Here is a 14,330-nt window from a genome sequence, read left to right on the forward strand (position 1 = left end):
CCTCTGAAACCTGCCATGTCCCTACAGCCCTTAGCAGGCGGCTTCTAGAGTCTGTATTTAAGGTGTTTACAGCCTAAGGATAACACAGGAAATGCGGCTGCCTCTTACCCATACTGCCACCAACTGGCGACGTCTCTCCCCAAGACATCCAGTGAGCACAGCTATCCGTCCACTGGTGGCTGGAGGGTTTTATATGATAGTGCTTACCTCCTGACATATTCACTTTGCTGGAATCCTGGAGGAAGGTAGTAAAAGTGATTTGAGATATAACAGACTTCTTGGAAACATACCAGTAACTTAGAACGAATCCAAGCACGTTTCAACACAATCAGATGGAAAATATTTATCAATGACGATTTAAAGTTTCAGAAAACACAGCAACACAATAAATAAAGAATGTAAGCTCAGGGTTATTCTATGCTTACTAGATCAAACCTGAGTTAAAAGCAAAACACACTTTCCCCTACATTGGCCATTCAACCTCAGATTCTTTTTTGAATAAGCCAAAGTCACATAGAAAGATATCAAAATGAAATTTTTGAAAAATATGAGTGGAAAAGAAAACATACCCTGAAAACTATGAATGACAAGTGTCAGTTCACATGTCTTCACCATGACTATGTTTCTGAGTAAAATAATTAGAACCGTGAGCTGACAACTCCTTAGTTCATTCTAATATGCAACCATTTCTTTTGCTTTTTTGAATTGCTTAGTTTCGGTTTAGGTGATGCTGTATTTGACTTTACGCTGTTAGGTAATGGCAGTAGGAAAATTAGTGGTGTATTCAGAGAGAGTGTTTACCTGGAGGGGAGGAACCCAAAGGCTTGATTGACATGTGCACTGCCAATCACATCCTTGGGAGTCTACATTTAAAACAAAAGCTGGCATACAGTACCAATAACAGTAATTGGGGCTGGAGAGATGGGTCACTGGTTAAGAGTACTTACTGCCTTCCAAAAGACCAGGACAGATGGTTCACAACTGTCTACAAAGCCCTAGGGAATCCAATACCTTTTTCTGACCTCTGTGGGCACCCAAATATACCTGACATTCATTCAGACACATACATATACACAAATTAATATTAAAAAGTTAATCACCAGGGCTGAGAGACTGTTCAGTGGTTAAGAGCACTTCCTATGCTTGCAAATGACTTGAGTTCAGTTCCCTGAACCTACATGGAGGCCAACAACTACCTGTAACTGGTTCCTGGGGATCCAACACCTTCTTCTGGTCTCCCTGGGCACCATTTAGGCATGTGGTACACAGACATATGTGTAGATATTCACACATACATATAAAAATAAATCTCAAAAAATGTCTCAGCAACAGTGAACTGGTAAGATTATTTCATTGCTGTGTCCACACACGATGACATGACAGTCTTAGCAGGATGTGGGGACATTTAAATTTTCACCCTCCCAAGTGCAGGTGTCTTAAATACTGGTATTGGTGAAATTATTAAGGCCACTCCACGTAGTTAAAAGGGAGGTTTATTTTGTGGGGTAACTTACAAATGAAGGGGTAGGTTGCAGGGTCTGGCAAAGGTATAGGGTAGTCCGGCGGTGTTCTCTGGAGAACTCTGCTCGGTCCACCTCCAGCGTCCGGCGTCCCGGAACCAAGAGAGCCACCTCCTCCTCCTCCTCGGTCTTCTGCTCCCTCCTCTGCCCCGCTTTGTGGGCATGATCATTACTGAAGCCTCAATGGAGGTTGGAACTTCCAGGCCAATGCTGGGATGGCTATCCACTACATACTGGTTCTTAGGCAGGGGTGCTGAAGTCCTTTAATTCCCGAATAGGGAATTTCCACTACCTGTCCTATGAGTACACAGATTCACAAAGGGTTAAAACGAGAGAATTAGGGCTGGGGATGTAGCCCAATGGTGGATCACTGACCCAGCATGAGTGGAGCCCTGGGTTAGATTCCAGGCTGCAACCAAAAGTCAGAGCCATTTGCCTCCTCACACATGTCCTATACTTTTGCCTTATTTCACACAGGTCTAACACAAATGACGGTAACCATAGTGAGGTTACTGAGAAGTGTGTGCATTCCCAATTTCCCCAATGCAGAGTGACCCAATCAGCTTGTGACGTGCAGGCAGGACCTTGCAGCCATGACCCCTGAAACGGAGGAACTGAAGACTGGAGACTGCCCTACGCACAAACACATCCTAAGAATTACTCCTGGGAGATCAATAGCAGCAGGCCTTCCATCACTGGCTGCTGCTTCTCAGTGTTTCAGAGACCACACCACTGCTGCCAGGCTGAAAGAAGGTGGCATGTTACTCCTATCTTAACATGTTGCTCCCTATAGAATGGAATAGTGCCCACCTTCTAGGTTCTGAACTTGAACGTTTGAAAACCCCGTTATGCGATGTCATTCAAAACAAAACAAAACAAAAACTGAGCTGTACCGATATTTGACCTTCAGCTGGGTAAATACGAGGCTGCATTTTAAAACTTCACAGCACCGTAGAGGGTCCAGGATGACATTCACATCCTGCACTGTGTGTGTTAAAATGGATGGGTGTGCCGGCCATTAATGTATCTTCAACTTAGATCATAAAAACCAGCAAACACCAAGTGACGGAATGTGCTGTGGATACTTTGGGAGCCTCATCCTTGAAATGATCCAGAGTGCAGATCTCTGCTTCTGTACCCTTCTGCCTCCATAAGGGCTCACTTCTTGATGTGGTTAGGACTTTGGTCTTCATACGCATCTATGGTTGTGACACAGAATTTGAAAACAGAAACTGTCACATGTTGTTACAACATCATCTGGTATTTTTCTTAACTGTAGTTTTAATTCCTGGTGTTGCTGTTTTAGCCCATCCTTATCAACTTGTAGGGAAAGTGGTTTCTACCCCCCCCCATTTTCCTCTTAAGACCATACTTTATGTATACCTACTAAAAACATGGTAACAGAATGGTTTGATATGGTTTTAATCTTTGAGCCTTGGGAGTTTCATTGTCAAATGTCACATTGGGGTCCACCTCCGGGAAGATTCCAGGAAACGATGACACAAAGTTAGAACGAGGAAACAAGTCTGTGGTGTGATGGGGTAAGTAAGCTTGAGGTCCCAGCGCTGGGCCAGCAGAGGTGGGAGAATCTGCAAAAGTTTGAGACTATCCTGGGCTATGCAGCATGATGCAGTTTCAGAACACAAAGACACAAAACAAAGTGAAAGAGAAAAAGGAAAGAGAGAGGGGAGAGAGAGGGAGGGGGAGAGAGGGAGGGGGAGAGGGGGGAGAGAGGGAGGGGGAGAGAGGGAGGGGGAGAGAGCGGGGAGAGAGAAGGGGCAGGAGAGAGAGGGAGGAGGGAGAGGGAGGGAGGTCAGCCTCTTTCCCAGTTCAATAGATCTGCCTTTTGAAGAAAATTATGTGTGCACAGGAAGAGGGATAAATGTAGCCAAGCGGGAACTATGGCAACTCTTGTTCTCACACATCTTTTTATTTTACGGCATCACTGTCTGACTTTGAGCACATAATGTTTAAATTGGTTTGGAAGCCGGCTGGATCTGTCTCCGGCACTGCAGCTTAAAGAGGTGCCTGTAACCATCAGCCCGTATTGTGGGGAACCTTCCTGGAGTGAATGGCAGGGGACGGGTAAAATATAAGGATCAGCTCCATGTGTGTAACTGGCATGATGTTCCCTGCCCTTCCTGTCCAGGTGCTTCTCAAACATACTAATGCACCGGCCGCCTGTCTCTGTGGTCATTTCCTTCTTTAAGTTTGAAATAAGTCTACTCTTTCCATCAAAAATGATGTCCGCTGTCCCGAGTGGATGTCACAGGAAGGGAACCCTTTCTCTTAAGCCCTGGTGGATTGCAGTTTCGAACATAATTGTGAGAGTTAACACATTTAATATGAGAACCGAGAGTGCCCACGTCACAGCGAGTACAGCTTTTGAAATGAAGCCCAGGTCCTTGAAGGCAGTGCCTGCTTTCTCAGGTCAGGAGCTGACCCTCTCACAGGAAAGGGACACTGAAGTAAAGTCTGTAAATGTCACTCAGTCAGAAGTGATTACTGTTGTGTTTTGTGTCTGGTTAATTCCCCTGGACGACAGTACCAGGAATTGCCTGCGTAACTCACAGTCACACTTGACATGCTTATGAGTTATGAAGCCTGGCGGTGGGGTTGTACGGACAGAGGACAAAAGGAATCATTTCAGGCTCATCAGCCACAGGTGTGTTCAGTGGTCCCTAGCCCCAAATTCCAAGGATTTACATTCTCTGGGGTCTCTAAGTCTCCCAGGCATCTCAGTCCCCTCCTAGTTCTCTAGGTCCTTGATGTATGTTCGTCCCCCCAGGTTTCTTGGTCTTTCAGACCTTTTGGTCCCCGAGGTCTCCTGGTCCTCCTGGGTCTCTTAATGCTCACTTGTCTCCTGGATAAAGCAGAGGCATACTAGATACTGACACCCCCTCCTTCAGTCATTGCCAAGGGTAGTGTGGACAACAAACCACACTGCCAGATGAAGTCCTTCTCGGGCTGAAGACCCATCTTGCTCATTTCCCATCCAGCACAGGCTATCACCTGAGGTACCTCCCCGATTGGGTAGCAACTATCAGGCCCCTGCAAAGTGCTTCACCTTGCTTGGAGCAACAGCAGCCCAGGCAAGTCAAGCTTCTTTTTGTCTATGAGTTTTCTGGTCCAAGAAGCAGGTGTTCCCTGACATCATGGGAGTCCCAGGAACAGGCCACTCAGTTCCCTATAAAGAGAGTGGGATGGCATTTCAGTCGCCACTAGTGCCCCTAGGAAGTGCAGAATCTGGAAGGTGGTGTAGAGCATGGCTGCAGGACAGAGAGACAAGTGTAAGTCTAAAATCAACCCTGCCGCCCAGAGCAAAGTGCTGGGTTGGAAAACTGGCATTTCACTGCGTTGAAGGTGAGCACGGGGACCTTCCACAGGTGTGGTCAGCATCATCAAAAGACATACTGAAGACGCTTTGAAGGTGGGGTCCCCCCCCTCACTCTCCCTTCACTGAGGTGACAGTTGAACAGAGCGAGCCAAGCGTTAAAACATGCAACCATGAGACTTAGGGGAAAAGACAAAGAAATACCACGATTTGATCTGGTAAAACAGAATCCCATAAGGAAAAGAGTGAAAACTGAAGGGGAAGAAATGGCCGCTGCTGTCTAGGAGGAAGTAGAATGAGTATTTAGTACTTTACCATTGTCTTAAAATAATAATGAGATCAAAAACATCCAAGATCCCAACAGTGATAGCGGGAGCTAGAGAGTCGCCAACGGGAAAACAGCCTTTTGTTCGCGCCCCGCTCTTGAAGCCCATTCTTAAAGGGCCTTCCAGGATGCCCCATGACCTCTAGCATGATTGTTTTATGTTTTCAGATTATATTTTGGACTTTTTTTTAAATTAAAAAGTAGGGTTTTTTTTGTTTTTTTTTTTTTTTTTTTTTTGCGGGGGGGGGGGGGGGGGAAGGGATTGGAGAATCGTCTCAGCAATTAAGAACACACTTGCTGCTTTTCCAGAAGGTGGGAATTTGGCTCCCAGAACCCATGTTCTGTAGCTCACAATCACTTGTAATTCAAGGGAATCAGATGCCCTCTTCTGGCCTTATGGGCATCTGCATGCTCGTGTGTATACACACTACACACATATGCAAAACAAACAAATAAAATGAATCTTTTAAAAAAGAAAGGGGCCACATTCACACGTTCGGTAGCTGCTGTCATTTTGTCTCGTCCTCTGACTGTAAGCCACTTACAGAAGGAGCATCTCCACACAGCAGCAAAGTGCAGATATCTCAGGATCCAGGAGACTTGCTTTGCAAAAACCATGAAGGAGTTCCAGATGGGTGCCCCATCTTCATCATATACTTTTTAACAATCGAAGTTCTTACTCAACATCACTTGAACGTGCATGTATATTCTCGCACACACTGTTTTATATGGAGGACTTGGGTTTCTGATAGTAATTCTGCATCTTCAGTGTTCGCACATAATGAACATTACTTCCAGTGAGCAAGCAAGTTGCGAACCCTCCAGCAGCATGACTTCAGCGTCCTCCCCCTAGCCTGCAGGCATTGCTCGGGTAGGCCAAAGACTGATGTTTCATGACATGCATGCTCCGGGTTGGCTACGTGTGTCTCCATTGTCTTCTGAATGAGTGCCAGTTCCTAATTTTACTTGAATTTCTCAACTCTCTTTTGGATTTGGGGTTTTGTTTTGTTTAAACATTTGTTTCCTTCTCTCTACCTGAATTCTCAAGTAGTTAGTCCCACGTACCCTTTCTCTGTTTGGGGCTTACCGCACCTGTATAAAATCTTTGTGTCTGCAGCATGATGATACAAATTCACTTTTCTTTCCCCACTTCTGGAAGGCGGTTTTGAACATGTGGCTTTGCCTTGTGTGACTTTGAGCCTCCCTGGCATCTCAGGTCTGCACAGTTGCCCAGTCAACCTCTGTGTTCTCTTTCCTTCCCTATGATGATGTCCTTGTTTACCAGAGGCCGATACATCACGGTCTTAACTACTAGGCATTTAAAGGAACCCTCACTGGCAAACCCCATCAGCTCATTCTACAAGAGGCTCTTAGATTATCAGGTAACTCTGTTTCTGGTACAATTGGAACTAGTTTGACAAGTTTACTGAGCCACCTCATGAGGATTGCCATGAATTTAGAAATGTTGGACATCTTCAAAGACACTAAGCTCCCTACCCACAGACATGGCACATTTCCCCGTCTGCTTAGGAGAGTTTTGACTTTCTTCATACAAAATCTTGTAATGTTGCCTGTAGAGGTCTCGAGCAGATTTGGTTAGATTTCTTCCGAGCACTCTGCATCCTTTGTGCTTTTTGTCAATACTATGTGTATACAAAACTCTATTTTTTTTTAAATTGTTGCTTGGGTAAAGAAATTTTGTTCAACACTCTTACCAGTCCTCATATTTTGAACGTATGAAGTGATTTCCTTGGAGATACTGCGGGACACCATTATTCTTATGTCTTCTTTTTCAAATTCCTTTATGTTCCTCAGCAAACCTCATCTTACTCCCAGGCCAGAGCCACTAACATTGTGCAAGGGTGAAGTCGTTCTTTAATCTACTCTTCTGTGTATATTCCTATGTGTGTGCACACAGGTATGTGAGGTGTGTGTGTGTGTGTGAGAGAGAGAGAGAGAGAGAGACAGAGACAGAGACAGAGACAGACAGAGAGAACACAGGCAAGGGGCCCATGGGGTGTGTGTGTGTGTGTGTGTGTGTGTGTGTGTGTGTGTGTGTGTGTGTGTGTGTGTGTGTGTGTGTGTGTGTGTGTGTGAGAGAGAGAGAGAGAGAGAGAGAGAGAGAGAGAGAGAGAGAGAGAACACAGGCAAGGGGCCCGTGTTGGGTGTCATTATCAATCTCTTTCCACCTTGCTCTCTGAGACTGAGTCTCCCACTGAACATGGAGCTCACAGAGTCAGCCAGCCTGGCTCTCGGGTGACCCGGAGCGATCCTCCTGTCCACTTCTCCTGTGTTGGGAAGATAGGAACATGCTGCTGCTCCTGGCTTTTACACAGGTTCTGGGAGCCTGACGTCAAGTCCTCATGCCTCTGTGGCATACCCTGGCTCAGCCACCTCTCCCCTGCCCCTTTGTTCCCTTGTAAAGGAGATGTTTAGACTCTGTGATTTGGTAAAATATTTGTTTTAAGATTTTTTTTTTAGGTTCGGTTTAAATAAAAATTCTTCCATCCAAATAGACTAATAACCTTAAACTAAAAGGATATAAAAGTTTATATCGACATTTTTTTTAACACTACTGAGACAATCTTTGGCTTTCTGGTTTAATTTAAAACTATAGTGAATTATGGCCAGGCGGTGGTGGTGCACGCCTTTAATCCCAGCACTTGGGAGGCAGAGGCAGGCAGATCTCTGTGAGTTTAAGGCCAGCCTGGGCTACATAGTGAGTTCCAGGAAAGGCACAAAGCTACACAAAGAAACCCTGTCTCAAAAAACCAAACCAAACCAATCAACCAAACAAACAAACAAAAACTATAGTGAATTACATTAACTGATTTTTAAAATATTCACTGAAATTTACATTTTAGAATAAATCTAATTTGGTCCTTCTTTAATTTTGGGTTCCATAGTTTAAGAGTCAGACATGGTAGCAAGATAAGGACCCCTCATCTGGGATTTCTGGAATTTGCTCTGTACCTGTGGTGGGGGTGGGAGGTGGACAGGGGAGGAAGAGGGGGGGAAGGGTTTGGGGGGGGGGGTCAACATCTGTCTGCCTGCTGTAAGTCTGTGTGTCTTGATCTGTAAGTAGTCTTTTTCACTTTCAGAAAGACAGATGGGTCTAATGTCTTTTCTCTGAGCCTGGCTCCTAGAGTTTCTGACTACATAAAAGTTCCAGTCATTATGAAGCTGAAAATATGACCTTGTCACCTTCTCTTATACCTTATGGCATGTGATAGCCAGTATTCCATAGAACATAGCCAAGGCATTTTCCAGAAGGGAAAAAAAATAGAGGCTTTCAAATCTTTGTGTGTGCAGGTCTGTATGGAGGCCAGAGGCCAGCCTCAGGTCAGTTCTCAGGTGCCCTCCATGTTGTAGTTTTTGTTTTGTTTTGTTTTAAGATATCTCCAGTTGGCTTGGAATTCACTGATTAGAATAGGCTGGCTTCCCAGTAAGACTCAGGGCCTCATGGTTGCAAGTCAATCACTTCTCGAACCAAATTATCACCCTACCCTTCAAGTATTAGAATTCAGTCTTTCAATCTAGGCAAGTTTTTATTGGCTATTTCCTTTTACTTAGGAAGAATATAATACTTTATGTATGTCCTTCAAATAGAATTTGATATAGTGCTAAGCCACACACTAATAGGTAGCAACATTAAATAAAATGTATTTAACAAAGTTACTTTAAAAAAGAAAGAAAGAATCCTAAAAGTGCTAATCACTTTCTCAACACATTGTATATGAAAGGATGGTTATTTGCAAAACAAATTCAATGTAAATCATCCTTCCTTTACATTGAGATCAAAGTCATGTGACTTCCTGAAGAGAGATGGCAGAGCCTGATGTTGAGGGCTTCCTTATGCTACTTCTGTGTGGTCAAGACTGCCTCAGGAATCCACACCAACCACAAGGTACCCCAACAAGTGTTGCACTGGGATACTTATCCCAGATCCCTCTGTGAGGCTGCCTTCACCCCAAAAGTCATACTCAGTGACTCAGTGACATGGAATCTAGATGAGGTTTCACAAGACAAACAGGACGACGTTCTCCAAGGTCCTGAACCCGGAAGCGCTCCTCCAGTCTTGGAGTTTAAGGATCATAGTTCAAGGGTCGGACGCTCTCCAGGAATTGAATATCTGTACCCACACTTGCACCCACTTAACTGTGGGAGCTTCCTGAGCAAGGCACAGAGATTTGGGGTCCTGCTTGCCACCTACCATCCTGGATCTGCCTGTGAGGGATACTCTTCCATCCACTATAGGGACCTCATCTAATGGCTGTGCCTTGTTCCGCAGATGCACAGGACACCTGCTCTTCTTCATTTTCCTGCAGTTAGGTGTCACTGCTTTTAAGATTTATTTTGAAGTCATATACAGCATCTGAGTGGATGTGTTCTATATACTTTTTGCTTATATTTTTCATTATTCCCATATAGATTTCTACCCACAGGAGTGATGATCCCCAGGTATGAACAGCAGAGAATGTCCCATACACTGCTGAATGGCTTCCAAAAAGATCTGCCCCAATTGTGTGTGAGAATGTCCTGCTCTTCAGTCCTCTTCATTGCAAGGCTCCAATAGTCACAGTCATACCTTGTGACATATCATGTACTTTTCTCTGGTTGATGACAAAGCCAAGTGTTCTCAGAAGAGGAGCACGGGTATCTCCTCTATTCTCTACCTATCCCATTAGGGTTTTTTTTTAAAGGTTTATTTTTATGTACAAGTGTATGCCTGTGTGAATTTATGTGCACTGTATGCATGCAGGTGCCCATGGAGCCCATAAGAGGGCGCTGAGTGCACCAGAACTGGAGTGAAACACAGTTGTGTGCCTCAGTGTGTGCCACGCATCAAATTTGGGGCCCTCTGCAAGAACGGCCTATGCCATTAACCACTGGGAAATCCCTTCAGTCCAATTCCTACAGTTTCACAGTCTTTTCTTGGGTTGACCAAGCTTTTCACACACGTTTATTTACCATACCTTTATTACCACACCTTCATGATACATCTACTCTAGGTGTTTTCTGAATTTAGGTGAATTGTAATTTTGTTCCTTTAATGTCTTAACCTAAGAAAGTAAAAATTTCTTAGTGAATGTGAAAATTGTTCTCTATTTTACATTAACATTTATTCAGTGGTCCTGCATACTTTGAGATTTCTCAGACATCAGAATCACGTATTTGCCTATAACTAACTGTTTTTGTTCTTTAATTCTCTTATTATGGTAATTGACATAAAATCTAAGCTGTCTATTCTCATTATATTAATACTAAATGTCAATATCTAATATTTAATGATCTATATTTTCCCTACTGGCCATATTATTTTTGCTGCTTTCAAGTGCAAACAATAAACTTTTCACATATGAAGGCATTGTTATTGACATTTTCCTGTGTACCTGGGGAAGTACTTAGCATCAGCAGGTGTCTTTTTTTTTTTCTTTCTTTTTTTTAAGTCTTTTTAAAAATTATTTATTTATTTTTATTTTATTTGCATTGGTGTTTTGCCTGCATGTATTTTTAAGTAAGGGTGTTAGATCTTGGAGTTTAGAGACAGTTGTTAGTTGCTATGTGAGTGCTGGGAATTGAATCTGGTTCCTCTGGAAGAATAGTCAGTGCTTTTAGCCACTGAGCCATCTTTCCAGCCCCACACAGGTGGTTATATTTTACTGACTTAAAAGTTATGTTCAGTAAGTGTATCTCTGACTCTTGGTCCTGTTCTTGGAACCCTTTTTCTCCTGTTGGGTTGCCGTGTCCGACTTCAATATGATAGTTTTTGCTTCATTTTATTGTATTTTATTATGTCATGTTTGAGTGTTATATCTTAGAAGCCTGTTCTTGGGGCTGGAGAGGTGGTTAAGAGTATTGGCTGCTCTTTTGGAGGACCAGGGTTCAATTCCCAGCACCCATATGGCAGCAGGCAAAACACCAATGCACATAAAACAAGAATAAATAAAATTTAAAAAGAAGCCTTTTCTTTTCTATTGAGAGACAGAAAGGGAATGGATCTGGAGGGGATTTGGGGAGGAACTTGTAGGAGTAGAGGAAGGAGAAACTGTAATCAGGATATACTGTGTGAGAAAAGAATCTATTTTCAATAAAAGGGGGGAAAGTGGAAAAAAAGTTATGTCCAGGAATGTTGCTTGTGGCTATTTAAAAACCTGTTTTATTTAATATTCACACATGAACATAATATGTTTGGAGCCTTTCCCTTCCCGTTCTTACCTTATACCCCTCCCCCACCACACACTTTCCCCTCCCAACTTAGTGTTTTCTTTTTAAAAACAAATACCCGCTGAGTTCATATAGTGCTGTCTGCATGTGCGTGGGGCTAACAGGTATTTTAATAGGAGCAGAGACTGGAATTGAGCTCACTCTGTCTCCAAACAAGATGGGTAATAATTAGGAAACTTTGTAGAGTGGATCATTGCACACCAGCAGACATGAGCACATCCCTTGAAGAAAATAAATAAGGAGCAACAGTGGGCAGTGGACTGAGGACCGACTTTCCCCCATCTCTCCTTCCTGACTATGGACACAATGTAACCAGCTGCCTGGGATTCCTTCTGCCGGCCATCCCCTCCGTGATGGACTGTATCTCTTCAAACTGTATGCCAGACGTTTTGTTACACCAAAGAGGAGAAGTAACTAATAAACTGGATGTCACATTTGCACTCAGGATGGCCTCTGTCCACAGTGTACTAGAGAGGAAGGATACACATAAGTACTAGCAATAGTTTGTTACCTCAACCTGTTTGAACACCCTATTCTGTAGACCTGAGTAATGGATGAATGATCTGTGACCTGGCCAGAGACAGAGAGGGAGGGGGCACTCCCCAGGAAGGTGGGGCTCCTGAGGGAGATGTGGAAGGGAACTGATGGCATCTCCTAGGCTCGGCAGAACGTTTTGCAGGTGGAGAGTAACCAGAGCCTCTGAGGGTCGATGGGAGAGGGAACAGTAGAGCCAAGGACACAAGAAAGACACCATGAGAGACGAGACCCTTGTCAGGTACCTTGGGCATCAAGTCACTACTGGGCCTTTCTGCTTGTTGCCACAAGCTCTATTTTCTATCTCATCCACATAGAATTAGAGTTGGCCACTGGGACAAGGCTGATGAGCCCCAGCCTGGGCGGTACAGTGTCCTTGGCTGGCTCCTGAGACTCCAGGATAGCCAGCAAGCTGCACTTCCTGAGAGAAGCAGCTAGAAGTCTCTCAGTGACTTTTAAAGTGGTGTTTAGGTTTAATACTCTCCAATTATCAACCTAGTAAAATAGATTAATTTGTCTTTTAGGGAAATGGAAGTGCTTAATGGAGTCAGACAGAACCATGAGTACTCCATAAACCAAGGCTGGAGTGAGACAGGAGTGTCGGGCCAGAGGATGTGTGTCTGGCCCTCCCGGTCCTCTCCCCTCTCCTATGCATCCTCCCTTTGGACCCTGAAGAGCCCTCCTATCTTACCCAGCTCCCCTCATAGGCTGTCAGCCTGGTTCTGTGCCACACTGACTCTGATCTAAGCCCTGAGTCACATGTAGTTCCAGCTCTAGCATTGAGATACCATTATGAAACATCTTTTGCTGTGGGCTGCTCATTAAACACCCTACATCAATAACCCAAGCACCTCAGTATGGCCCTCCAGGTGAAGCACTACAAATTGTCCCCTAACGGATTTGGTTTTCTCAAAATTTCCTCTTCTCAGTGGATGCTTCGCTTGCTGATCTGCTGTATCAATCCATAAATTCTTTCAATGACAAGAATGGGAACCCAGATCAAAGGGGTCTGACCTCCCCAGTCACCCTCCTGTACAACAGAGTAGTGGGAGCTCTGCTTCTTTGTTCCCTAGTCAGCAGGTGGCACAGGAGCCCACTAGAGCTGCATTGGTACAGAGTCCATCACTTCTACTACAAGGCTGGTGGCTAGGATGCTGCATGTACAGGGAGATGTCACCTTCTCCCAACTGGAAGAAAAGAGGGGCAAGCAAGCTAAGTGTCAGCCTGCAGTTGTGGAAGTCAGTGTGTCCACACTGTGGATCCAGCAGGTGCTGGAAGATGCAGGCCAACACCTGGATTGAGGAGTACAGCTCTTCTCTTTGCATTTGTCAAACATGAACTACCCATAGGAATCTTGGCTACAAAGAGACCCAAGATCTGGCCTCTTCACTCAGAGTCATTAAACTAAAGGACATGGAGATGATTCTCACCAGACAAGTGGCTCTTTGGGTCACATTCTGAGTGTTCTCTGGAAGCCTCACATCACACATGGCATGGGGGAAGCATGGAACTCAGGAAGCTCAAAACTGGCCAGGTAGAAAGGGTTGCCAGTGGCTTGCTTTTCTTCATGCTTTGATTTGCTGAGCCAGAGGTGGAAGCTGGGCTGTGTGCCATGCACAGAGCCATATGTTGGCATGGGGGGGTGCAATGCTGGTCCTCAGTTTCTGCCCTTAGGAAGCTGGCTGGGAAGCAGACACCATAGGAACAGCCCCACACATGGGTCACTGGGCTATAGTAACATCCCCTCCCCTCTCCCTACCCCATGGAGACACAGAAGGAAGTCATCAACCTGACGACATTCTCAGCCCTGTGCCTCTTGAAGGTCCTAAAGGTGTCCTGCACGTTGGAGGGTGGCTTCTGTTGCTGCCAACACAGCAGCAGCTGCAACCTACAGGGTGCCTAGAACCTAACCACCTCCAGACCCGCCCAGTGCACAAATGGAGGACGGTGGCGTGAATGTGCTAGGTTGGGCCTGGGCAAGCTGCTCTCCCAGGGGGAGGCCTGTGCAGTGTCTCCTCACTATAAGCAGTCTCAGAAAGACCACTTTCCTTTAGTGGACAAGCCAGCTTTGGACCAATGTAATGCTCCTCGACCCAGCTGGCTGGGCAGCTCCCTGGAAATGCGAAGTTCGTGTTTCCAGAGAAAGCATCCCAGACCCCACTTCTGGAGCTGTTCTTTGTAACCCTGCCTCCAGACAGCCGGTGTTTATATTGACCTTGGCAATTTGGCTGGATCTTTACTGCAGCCTAAGCATTGGTGGCTTGATTGGGCACCTGTAAGAAATGAGTCCACCATTCTGGATTGGCAGTAAGAGGAAAGGGTAGAGCACACTTTTTCTTTCTTCTACCTCAGCATGCCATGGCAAGTGCCAGAATATTTGATGAGGAGA

This window comes from Onychomys torridus, chromosome 17, assembly GCF_903995425.1.
Source record: "Onychomys torridus chromosome 17, mOncTor1.1, whole genome shotgun sequence".
NCBI lineage: Eukaryota > Metazoa > Chordata > Mammalia > Rodentia > Cricetidae > Onychomys > Onychomys torridus.